Source organism: Mus pahari, chromosome 5 (genome assembly GCF_900095145.1).
Source record: "Mus pahari chromosome 5, PAHARI_EIJ_v1.1, whole genome shotgun sequence".
Classification (NCBI taxonomy): domain Eukaryota; kingdom Metazoa; phylum Chordata; class Mammalia; order Rodentia; family Muridae; genus Mus; species Mus pahari.
The window spans coordinates 144,460,270-144,471,561 of NC_034594.1; positions in this window are offsets into that span (position 1 = coordinate 144,460,270).

Here is an 11,292-nt window from a genome sequence, read left to right on the forward strand (position 1 = left end):
TCTCTCTCTCTCTCTCTCTCTCTCTCTCTCTCCCTCTCTCTCTCCCTTGCCTGTGCAATCTAAAAGTCCCACCTCTGTCTCCCTGCCCAGTCATTGTGTATGGCAATTCTTTATTGCCCGTCGATGCAGGGACCCAACATCTGAATGCAAGGCTTTTGGGAACCAAAAGGACGAAGCATTAGGACCAATTCCCAACACATGTTGGTCCTTCTTTCACTTTAACTCATTTCATTTTGACTTACAGAAGAAACAATTATTTATTAATTTTCAATTGTATTTGTCGCCACCCTACATAATACATTGTAGCCTATGTGAGAGTAATAAGTGCTGTTGAATGAATTCAAAGTGACCAGCCAGCTTAAAAGAAGGCACACATTGAAGTAAAGATACATAGAAACCAATAGACATAGGGAAACCACATTACAGTGCACATTAATCATAAAGATGTAAAGATTAGCTATAGGCTTAGTGTAATGGCATTTGGAGGGGAAAGGCTTTCCAACAGATCAACTAAGTGGCCAGCTATAGCCAGGCGTGGTGATATATGCCTATAATTGCAGCATCAAAGAGGCAAAGGCAAGAAGGAAGAAGGTTCAAGGCCAGCTTCTGCTACACAACCAGTTCAAAGCCAGCCTGGGTTACATGAGACTCCTATCTTTTGTTGTTGGTGGTGGTGGTTTTTTGAGACAGGGTTTCTTTGTGTAGCCCTGGCTGTCCTGGAACTCATTCTGTGGACCAGGCTGGCCTCGAACTCAGAAATCCATCTGCCTCTGCCTCCCATTGCTGGGATTAAAGGCATGCGCCACCACTGCCCGCTTTTTGTTTGTTTTGGGTTTTGGTTGGTTGGTTGGTTGGTTCGTTCGTTGGTTGGTTTGGGTTTTTTGGGTTTTTGGGGTTTTTTTTGTTTTTTTGTTTGTTTGGTTGGTTTTTTGGGGGGAATTCTTAAGTTGGTCTTTAGGCTCAGGAGCAGCCTACATTCTTTTCTAGGAACCTTATGATTTATGAAGATATATGCTATTCACCCTTTTTAGCAATCAGTTCTCAGATTCTTTTGGGAAAAAAATTAGAGTTATACTATTTTGGACAAGTTATTCCGCTGGTGAATGATTCAATTCAAGCCAAACTGAAGTATATAAAGGCAGGTTTCTTGGGAAGCTCCACTCGAGCAGGTTCACTGATCCCAAAGAACAAGGCCAGGAAAATTGCCATGGGGAGAGGAAGCGAATGAAAGTATGCATACATGGGGCAGGGTGGGGGAGAGATGGGAGACGATGCAGAAGGGGAGAGAGCAAGAGAGAGAGAGACCAAAATGTCTGGATTATAAAGAAGAGCTTCTCAGGTGGGTGAACCCCAGGCCCTGAAAGTTCAGGGCAGAGAGCGAAGTGTGCTAGCCACGCCCTAAAACTGAGGATGCTGGGAGAACTTGAAGGCCAGGTCCACTTTGGTATGTAAAATATGAACCTCAGCCATTTGTCTGAATCCCAACAACTTTCCCATTTTAGTCTTTCTAAATTATCTAAATTGTGGCCAATAGGTCCATAAAAATTAAAGTATACTTTCTTTCTTCTTTAAAGGAAATAAACACAGTTGGCTCTCTCTCTTTTTTAAAGATGTATTTACTTGATTTTTATGTATATGAGTGCACTCTAGCTGTACAGATGGTTGTGAGCCACCATGTGGTTGCTGGGAACTGAACTCAGGACCTGAGGAAGAGCAGTCAATGCTCTTACCTGCTGAACCATCTCTCCAATACCAAAGTATACTTTCAGTAGAACAGTATCTCTTACTAGCCTACAAAGACATTTAACACAGAGCCCTCTAGTGGAAAGTGCTGGTGATGTAGGATGATTCCTCTACAAATACAAGGTTTCATCAGAGACTCAACTAAGAGAATGAAAAGTTGCAATTTATGCTCCCCGAAGGATGGAAAAATTGAACTTACTTTAACCTAGAAGAAATCCCACAAACTAAACAGCCCACAAGAGAAGACTTGACTGAACTTCCTAGGAAAATGGCTATAGACATGAAGATTCTGCCCATGTGGTCTGGGCTAGGTCAACAGAAAGCAGTCTTATCTAAAACTCAGTGAGGAGAAATGATTAAGCTAGAGTTCCTTCCAAATGTTATACCTATTCTTCTGTTTGACTTTTTCCTGAATTTCTCTTGACTTGTATAATTTTCTCAGGAATGGTGATAGTCTCTACCAGGTATAAATGAAGCTTTGAAAACAAAAACAAACAGAAGAAACTATGAGTGATTAGAAATGTGGACTCTGCCTGAAGGAACAACCATCCAGAGACTGCCCCACTTGGGGATCCACCCCATAAACAACCACCAAACCCAGTCACTAGGCAGATGCCAACAAGAGCCTGCTGACAGAAACCTGATATAGCTGTCTCCTGTGAGGCTCTGCCAGTGCCTGGCAAATACAAAAGTGAATGCTCACAGTATTCCATTGGACAGAGCACAATGTCCAATGTGCTTCACACAGTGAAGGAGCTACAAAAATGCCCAGGGAGCTGGAGGGGACTGAAGCCCCAGAGGAAGAACACCAATATGAACTAACCAGTACTCCCAGAGCTCCTTGGACCTATACCACCAATCAAAGAAAACACATGGTAGAACTTGTAGCTCTAGCTATATATGGAGCAGAGGATGGCCTAGTCCATCATCAATGGGAGGAGAGGCCCTCTGTCCTGTGAAGGTTCTATGCCCCAGTATAGGGGAATACCAGGACCAGGAATGGGAGTAGGTAGGTTGGGGAGCAGGAGGGAAGGGGAAGGGGATAGGGGATTTTCGGAGGGAAAACTAGGAAAAGGGATAACATTTGAAATGTAAATAAAGAAAATATCTAATAAAAGAAGAAGAAGAAGAAATGTGGGCTATGACACTGGAGTACATAAATATAAAGCCTAGTTTCTAGTGCCTTAGAGGGAGTAACTTGAACCTCCTGTGCCTTGTGTTGCTCATCTGTAAAATGGAAAGAGTTAATAGTACCTACCTCACAGGGTTGCTGTGACCATTAAGTGAGGTGTGACTACAAGAATATGCCAGAAAACAGTAAAGTCCTAGATCCTTTTAACTCAGTCCTTGTAACTAAGGCTGTTTTGTTACAGGCCCCATCTTTTCCTTCTGTCATCTGCACATACAGTCTTTTTATCAGCTACTATACCTGTCTCCACAAAGAGACAGGACAGGGGCTATATCTAAATAATAATTAAAATAAAATGGAGAGATCTTGCAAGGCAAGAATTTTGTAACAATTTACAGAGAGCTCATTTTTCTTGAATGTATATTTTTGTCAATATAATAGTCCTGAAAAGTAGAAATTTATTCTTCTAGTTTGCATTAAGATTAAGAGGATAAAAATGTTGGCAAAATCAGGAAGCAAGGAGACAGGAGTTGAATGTGAGATTGTGTGCAGTTGCACTCTGACACACACAGCCTCCACTTACCTGCTGCAGATCCCCAACACCTGACACTTGGCCTCAGACACAGCACCCATCTGACAATTTTACATAACAGTTACATCACCAAACATCTATTAAATGAATACTGGCATAGACCTATTATTTCAAAGCATAACTTCTCTGTTGGCAATGGCCATCAAACTAAAGAAAATTGAATAGCTCTGGTTGCAGCTAAAAAGTTACTTTCAGATCACACAAGGGCTCATCGTCATGTATGTGTCTGGTAAGCTTTTCCAAAATGCAGGGAACAGTGTGTATTCTCACCATTAACATCATAAGAATAACAGGAACAGAAAAGGTACGGATTTGGAGATTTGTACTACAGTTCTTTTTTTTTTTTTAATTTTTTTTCTTTATTTACATTTCAAATGCTATCCCGAAAGTTTCCTATACCCCTCCCCCCACCTCTGCTCCCCTACCCACCCACTCCCACTACTTGGCCCAGGCCTTGCCTTGTGCTGGGTCATATAAAGTTTGCAAGACCAAGGGGCCTCTCTTCCCAATGATGGCCGATTAGGCCATCTTCTGCTACATATGCAGCTAGAGACACAAACTCAGGGGGTACTGGTTAGTTCATATTGTTGTTCCACCTACAGGGATGCAGCCCCCTTCAGTTCCTTGGGTACTTTCTCTAGCTCCACCATTGGGGACCCTGTGTTCCATCCCAATAGCTGGCTGTGAGCATCCACTTCTGTGTTTGCCAGGCACTGGCATAGCCTCACAAGAGTCCGCAATATCAGGGTCCCTTCAGCAGAATCTTGCTGACATGAGCATTAGTATCTAGGTTTGGTGGCTGATGATGGGATGGACTCCCGAATGGGGTAGTCTCTGGATAGTCCATCCTTTCATCTTAGCTCTAAATTTTGACTCTGTACCTATACCCTTTCATGAGTATTTTGTTCCTTATTCTAAGGAGGAATGAAGTATCCACCCAGTGGTCATCCTTCTTGGTTTTCTTCTGTTTTGCATAATGTATCTTGGGTATTCTAAGTTTCTGGGCTAATACCCGCTTATCAGTGAGTGCATATCTAGTGACTTCCTTTGTGATTGGGTTACCTCACTAAGGATGATATCCTCCAGATACATCCATTTGCCCAAGAATTTCATAAATTCATTGTTTTTAATAGCTGAGTAGTACTCCATTGTGTAAATGTACCAGTTTCTGTATCCATTCCTCTATTGAGGGACATCTGGGTTCTTTCCAGCTTCTGGCTATTATAAATAAGACTGCTATGAACATAGTGGAGCATGTGTCCTTATTACCAGTTGGAAGATCTTCTGGGTATATGCCCAGAAGAGGTATTGTTGGGTCCTCCGGTAGTACTATGTCCATTTTTCTGAGGAACCGCCAGACTGATTTCCAGAGTGGTTGTACAAGCTTGCAATCCCACCAGCAATGGAGGAGTGTTCCTATTTCTCCACATCCTCGCCAGCATCTGCTGTCACCTGAATTTTTAATCTTAGTCATTCTGATTGGTGTGAGATGGAATCTCAGGGTTGTTTTGATTTGCATTTCCCTGATGACTAAGGATGTTGAACATTTTTTCAGGTGTTTCTCAACCATTCGATATTCTTCAGTTGAGAATTCTTTATTTAGCTCTGTACCCCATTTTTTAATGGGGTTTTTTGAGTTTCTGGAGTCCAGTTTCTTGAGCTCTTTGTATATATTGGATATTAGTCCTCTATCAGATTTAGGATTGGTAAATCCTTTCCCAATCTGTTGGTGGCCTTTTTGTCTTGTTGACAGTGTCTTTTGCCTTACAGAAGCTTTGCAATTTTATGAGGTCCCATTTGTGGATTCTTGACCATACAGCACAGGCCATAGCTGTTCTGTTAAGGAATTTTTCCCCTGTGCCCATATCTTCGAGGTTTTTCCCCACTTTCTCCTCTATCAATTTCAGTGTCTCTGGTTTTATGTGGAGATCTTTGATCCACTTAGACTTGAGCTTTGTACAAGGAGATAAGAATGGATCAATTCTCATTCTTCTACATGATAGCCGCCAGTTGTGCCAGCACCATTTGTTGAAAATGCTATCTTTTTTCCACTGGATGGTTTTAGCTCCCTTGTCAAAAATCAAGTGACCATAGGTGTGTGGATTCATTTCTGGATCTTCAATTCTATTCCATTGATCTACTTGTCTGTCGCTGTACCAGTACCATGCAGTTTTTATCACAATTGCTCTGTTGTACTACAGTTCTTAATGCTTGCTAATGTAAGACACCGTTGCAATTTTTCAAAATATATTAAAGTGTTAAGATGTTTTGACCAATAATAGTTAGTAGAAGTCTTGACCTCTAACCCAAGAAAGCAAAATAAAGAGCAGAATACCATCTAGAGACTTCAGACCTTGAGATGTCTACTTCAAGAATACATGAAGCAATTCATAATGGTAGTGAACTTTCACTGGCTGACGGTCCCATCTATTCTGAACAGCCTTAGATGACTCTCTGGGTATAGCTGGGTCAACTCTCTGACCTAAACATGGCCATGTCTTTGAAAATGAGAAACTGAGATACCTTTTTCTCATAAGTCATTGTTTAGACTATTTCTTAAGCATATGCCAGTCGCTACCCTTCCATTTTTATTTCTCTCCATGTGTGACTTTATGGTAGATGTCAAGTCACCTCTAACTTACTATGCCCCAAATTGGACTGAGTCCTTCACTACTACCCCACCTTTCTCTCCTGCTTCCCCTGTGCTTGGTAATGGTGCACTAAGCATAAAAACTAACCTTGATTCAGTGCGTGTCATGTGCCACTTCCTGTGCTTTTTTTCACATAACCCACTTAATGCTCTTGAGAAACAACACCACCCATCTGTTTTCTGAAGGAGAAAGATCACCCTGTGTCAAGGGTTTAGAAGCTGAGAGTCACTTTCTAAATGCCCACTTAACAGAATATGCAAAATCTCCACCCTTCCTTCTTCCTACCACCAGTTTCCCTTCTTGTCTAATCAGTTACTGGATTTTGTCAATCCCAATTCCTCCATGTGGCTCCTCTCAAACACACCCTCTCAATCTACCTAATTCTCAAGCATAGCTCCTCTACATGCCTGCTGGCCTTATCATTTGCTACCAGAACTGTCATACATTAAAAGCTATAACTTAATTTCCTCTTTTCTTCCTGGAATTTTCTCCCTGAAAGAGTAGAGTCCTATTGCTGCCTGGTTCCAGGCATGTGCCTCCCCCAAGCCTTAGAGAAGGCTGGCTTGGACCTGGTTTGCCACAGTTGCTACTTACCTCGGGTGGAGTCTTTCAACCTAGGTAAAGTCCATTGTCCTGCCACATCTGTGGTTTCCTCCAAGACACCACTACCTGCTGAGAGACTGAGCCTGTTTTCCTGATGCCATCCTGACAAAGGAGTGATCCTGACAATGCAAGGAGATCCTGACATGGTGGGGGATGAGTTCCCCTCCTTTAGCAGCTCAGACTCATAAGTAAACATCAGACCTTCATCAGAAACTTGTCTTGGTCTCATTATTTCTCTCGTCACCTTTCCCATCCAAACCCCATCTTTCCTTTTAGGAACCCAGTAACTTGTGGCCACTGGTGGCTACAGGTGGTGCCCAACAAGTGACCTGAAATCAGAAAGAAGAACTGGGGGTACACTGTCTTGGTGGGGCTCCACAGAAAACAGAAGAAGATGTATCCCTGCACGGTAAGCAACATACAGCATTAATGTTAGCACTACGAATTTCATCTTTTGAAGGCTGTTAATTGCAAGGTTACAAAAAGGATACAGGCTAGACTGAGTCAGCGTTGGCCCAACACTGATATCAGCTAGGGATTAACAGTGGAAAATGGGACTGGAAAATTCTAAACAGGCATTTGTCCGCAGTCAAGAGCTGCATCAGGCAGGAGGAGTAGGGCTTAAAATAATAAAATAAAATAGTAAAAAGCAAAAAGCAACAACAAAAAAGGGGGAGGTGCTAGATATACAAATGACATGAGAGACAGATAGACAGACAGACAGACAGACAGAGAAAGAGAGAGAGAGTGAGAGAGAGAGAGAGAGAGAGAGAGAGAGAGAGAGAGAGAGAGAGAGAGAGAGAGAAATGGATTTCCGAGCTCTTCCAGGGACAAAAGGCAATCGGGAGACATTCTGCTTTCTCTCTGGCCAGTACAGGAGACATCCTTAGTCCTGGTTATATCAAGTTCTCTACTCTCTCCATATTGTCTGTGTTTGGTGCACCAATCTGTCCATGTATCAATGACTGACTGAATGACTGTTGTTCTATGTTTCATGTTGAAAAGAAAAAAATGGTTAAAACTTTATCTACTGGCTCTCCATCTCTTGATTCAGTATCAGTTTGCACAGCAGAGGCTGATTTGCCAGGAGTCAAGCACAGCAGAAGAGGCCCTGCTGAGAAGCTGCTTTTAAAAGGGATCTGTGACTTCTTGGTTCTAAGGCAAATAAGATGATAGGGTTTTTTTCCTAGAAAAATCTCTGCAATTATGATTATTGTGTTCATCAAATGACAAAGTGTTTTTCTCCTTGAAATTATAGCTAGAAAAAATAAAAATTCCTTGGTCTAAATTTATAAGATTCGTGTAGCCACTTCATTTGGTTTCTGACTGGTCTTAAAGGTATAAATATGCTCTGCATGTCTTGGTCATAGATTATTGGCTTATAAGTTATTGGGTATGATTTAAAAGGTGTAACATTGGTAACAAGAAAATTAGCTTAAAACTGCTAACTCAAGGTTGGAGTCATTTTAAACAACACGTGGAATGAACCAGCCCAGGACAACAGGCCTCTAAAGATACTTCTAAATTTGGATAATATTTTGTGTAATTCTTATCCTAGAAACTAGATGAGTAAGGGATAAGAGTTAAAACATGTCTCTTTAATGAAGCATTAAAAGTTGCACTGTCATGCATTCATATATACGAATTGGCAGCCAAGCTTCCTAATGTGAAAATGATGATTTTGGTATTGGTTTTAAATAGAATAGATTGTTTAAAATTGGGTTTTGCTTTCCAAAAGTTATGGATATATTCTAATATTGCAAAAGAAACTTAAAAATTATGGTTAAAATTGGCAGTGTTCCATTGACTGTGAAAAGGTCAGCTTAGGAACTTTGGGAAGGTCATGAAACACTTGCCCCTCTGGAAGGGAGAGGCTAATTAACATTTCTCAGACCACAGGACAGGAACCAACCTGCAGGTGGGAACACATTCCACAGGACTGACTATTATTGCCCACCTTCAGACAAGGGAAGTCCTTGTCACCTCATTCCCTAAAGACCAATCAGTTTAAAGTGTGCACTGTTCTGCCAATTGTTGTGCATAGTTGCTGTTGCTCTATTCTGCCCCTGGAAACCATATAAAAACTTACCGAACGGGTGCTGGGAGTCACCACCTCTCCTTCAGGTCTGGGATGACCCCAGTGCACTGGAACAATAAATTCCTCTTGCTTTTTGCATCTATCCCAGCTCCACGTGGTTCACTCAGGGGGTCCCCAGTAAGCTAAGGCTCCCTGGAGTTTTACAAGTGCAGTTTGCAGTTTCATCACAAGCTTAGGATTTTAACTCAACCATATATTGTAATTAGGATGATTGCAAGAGTAATCATCTTATGAGAGTGCTAATGCAGCTCACTGCAACCATCCGGCCATACAAAGCAAAGACAGACTTATCTGGATATATTCGTCTTTGTGTAGAAATTGGAACCTTATATAATCAGTTTGGCTATGACTGCTGCCTTGCAGGAGTCTACAGTACAAGCAATGCTTTCACAGCACTAAGGTTATAAGGGATGCTTTAAGTATAAATCATCTTAAGAAAGACTGTCCAAAAATTAGAGGCATAGACAGACAGTCAAATTCTTCCCCTGGAATCTGTCCCCACTGTGGGAGGGATAATCTTTGGGCCAGGACTCAGGCAGTATGCTCAGATTAAGAAATATTTGCATTTGAGTTAATGCAAAGCTCAGAGCAGCCTCAGTAAGGCTTGTGTGGCTTTTCTTTTGTTTTGCAAGCCCTGCATAGGGAAGTTTTGGGGACCTTGCCTCTCCTTGCCTCCAGAAAATTATTTTTTAAGCCAAAACAACAATATTACAGATCTATCCAAGTGTTGTTCAAAATAAAGTTTAAACTTAAGATTTATGAAAGATCTTAAATCTTAGAACTTATAGAGGCATTACAATCTGGCCTGCCTACTCCGTATAGAATTATTATAGATTTGGGAAGTTGTTTTTTTCCTTTGCATCCTGATAACTGTAAAGGGTTTGCTTCTAGTGAGCTTGTGATCATTGGAAATTTTCACCTCTAGGCATGGCTAATAGCCTTACATTATGTAAGAAAAAAATTTTTGTCTCTGCTTCAATACAAAAAGCTAGGACTTTGAATCTTTCAGTGTATATTGTTTCTTATATAGAAAGTATTCTATTAGCTAATGCCTCTGAAGGGAAATTTACTACAAATCTTTGCACTTACAGAACAGGCTTTAAAGTTTTGGGGAGTAGCTGTTGCTCCAGAAAAGATTCAGAGGCACTACTCTTTCAATCTTTAGGGCATCAGTTATATCCTAGAAAAATTGTGGTACAGAAAATTTAAGAAAGAAAAGATGATTTGTTTACTTCAAATTGTTTTTAAAAGTTTCCAGGAGATGTTTATTGGCTAAGGCCTCAACTTAAGTTCACCACAGGAGGACTTAAGCCTTTGTTGGATGTTATCAAGGGAAATGCAAATTAACTGGTGAAAAACAAAAAGCTTTGCAGAAAGTAGAAGAATCTTCTGTAATCAATTGTTATCAATCGTAATCAATGGTAAGCAAACATCAGCTGCTTATTTTGGTTATTGTTACTCAATGTGCCCACAGCAATTCTTTGGAAAAGATAACATTAATGTGGAATCCTCTTTATTCATCTCCAAGTAAAATTTTAACATCCTATTATGACTCTGTTGTGATGTTAATAAAGAATTGTAAGATAAAATCATGAAAATATTTTAGGAAAAAAAAAGTCTTAAAAAAAAATCTGACAAGACATCAGTTCTTTGTTTTGAACAGCAATTAAGTTGATAATTGCAGAATATTGATACTTAGCCTATTGCATAGCAAACTTTTTAGGTAAAGTTGATAATCATTACCCAAAAGACAAGATGTTAAAAATTGCTTCTATGCATGCTTTTGTATTTTCTGTAAATTTATGCATGCATCCCATAAAGAATACATCTACTGTATTTATAAACAGCTCTTCTATGGGAGAGAAGTATAAGTGACTGGATCACATGTTTATTTTATTCTTTTGAGTTTCCTCCTGCTTCAGCACAGATAATTAAATTGCATGCTGTAGCCAGTTTTGAAATGTTGAAAAATCAAGCTTTAATTTGTATACTGATAGAATACACACACACACACACATATATATGTGGGCTTACAATTGCTTGAAATTGTTCCCTTTTTAGATACTGCTAATTCTCAAATTTGCAACTGTTTATGCATATACAACTCAAGTTAAGAGAAAGTACTGTTCCTTTAAAGGACTGTCTTTAGACATTTAAGAACTCATCCTAGATTGCCTGGACAAGACCTCTTATGGTTATGCCACCGCGGATTTATATCCCAGGCAGATTATAGGCCTTACACCAGAAAAATTGGCAATACAATCTCACTCTGTACATCATCCAAATAGTAATGGTGTCCCGAGCTGATATCTCACCAGCAAGAACACACTCAGACAACCGGATTCTTCTGTGGCAAAGCTTTATTGCTTCATNNNGAGGAAGACCCCGAGCCCCAGAAATGGTGCAGCTTATATATGTCTAGTGTGGCATGTCTGCACCTGATTGGCTGCTTGCTCATAATTTCAAAAGTACACCC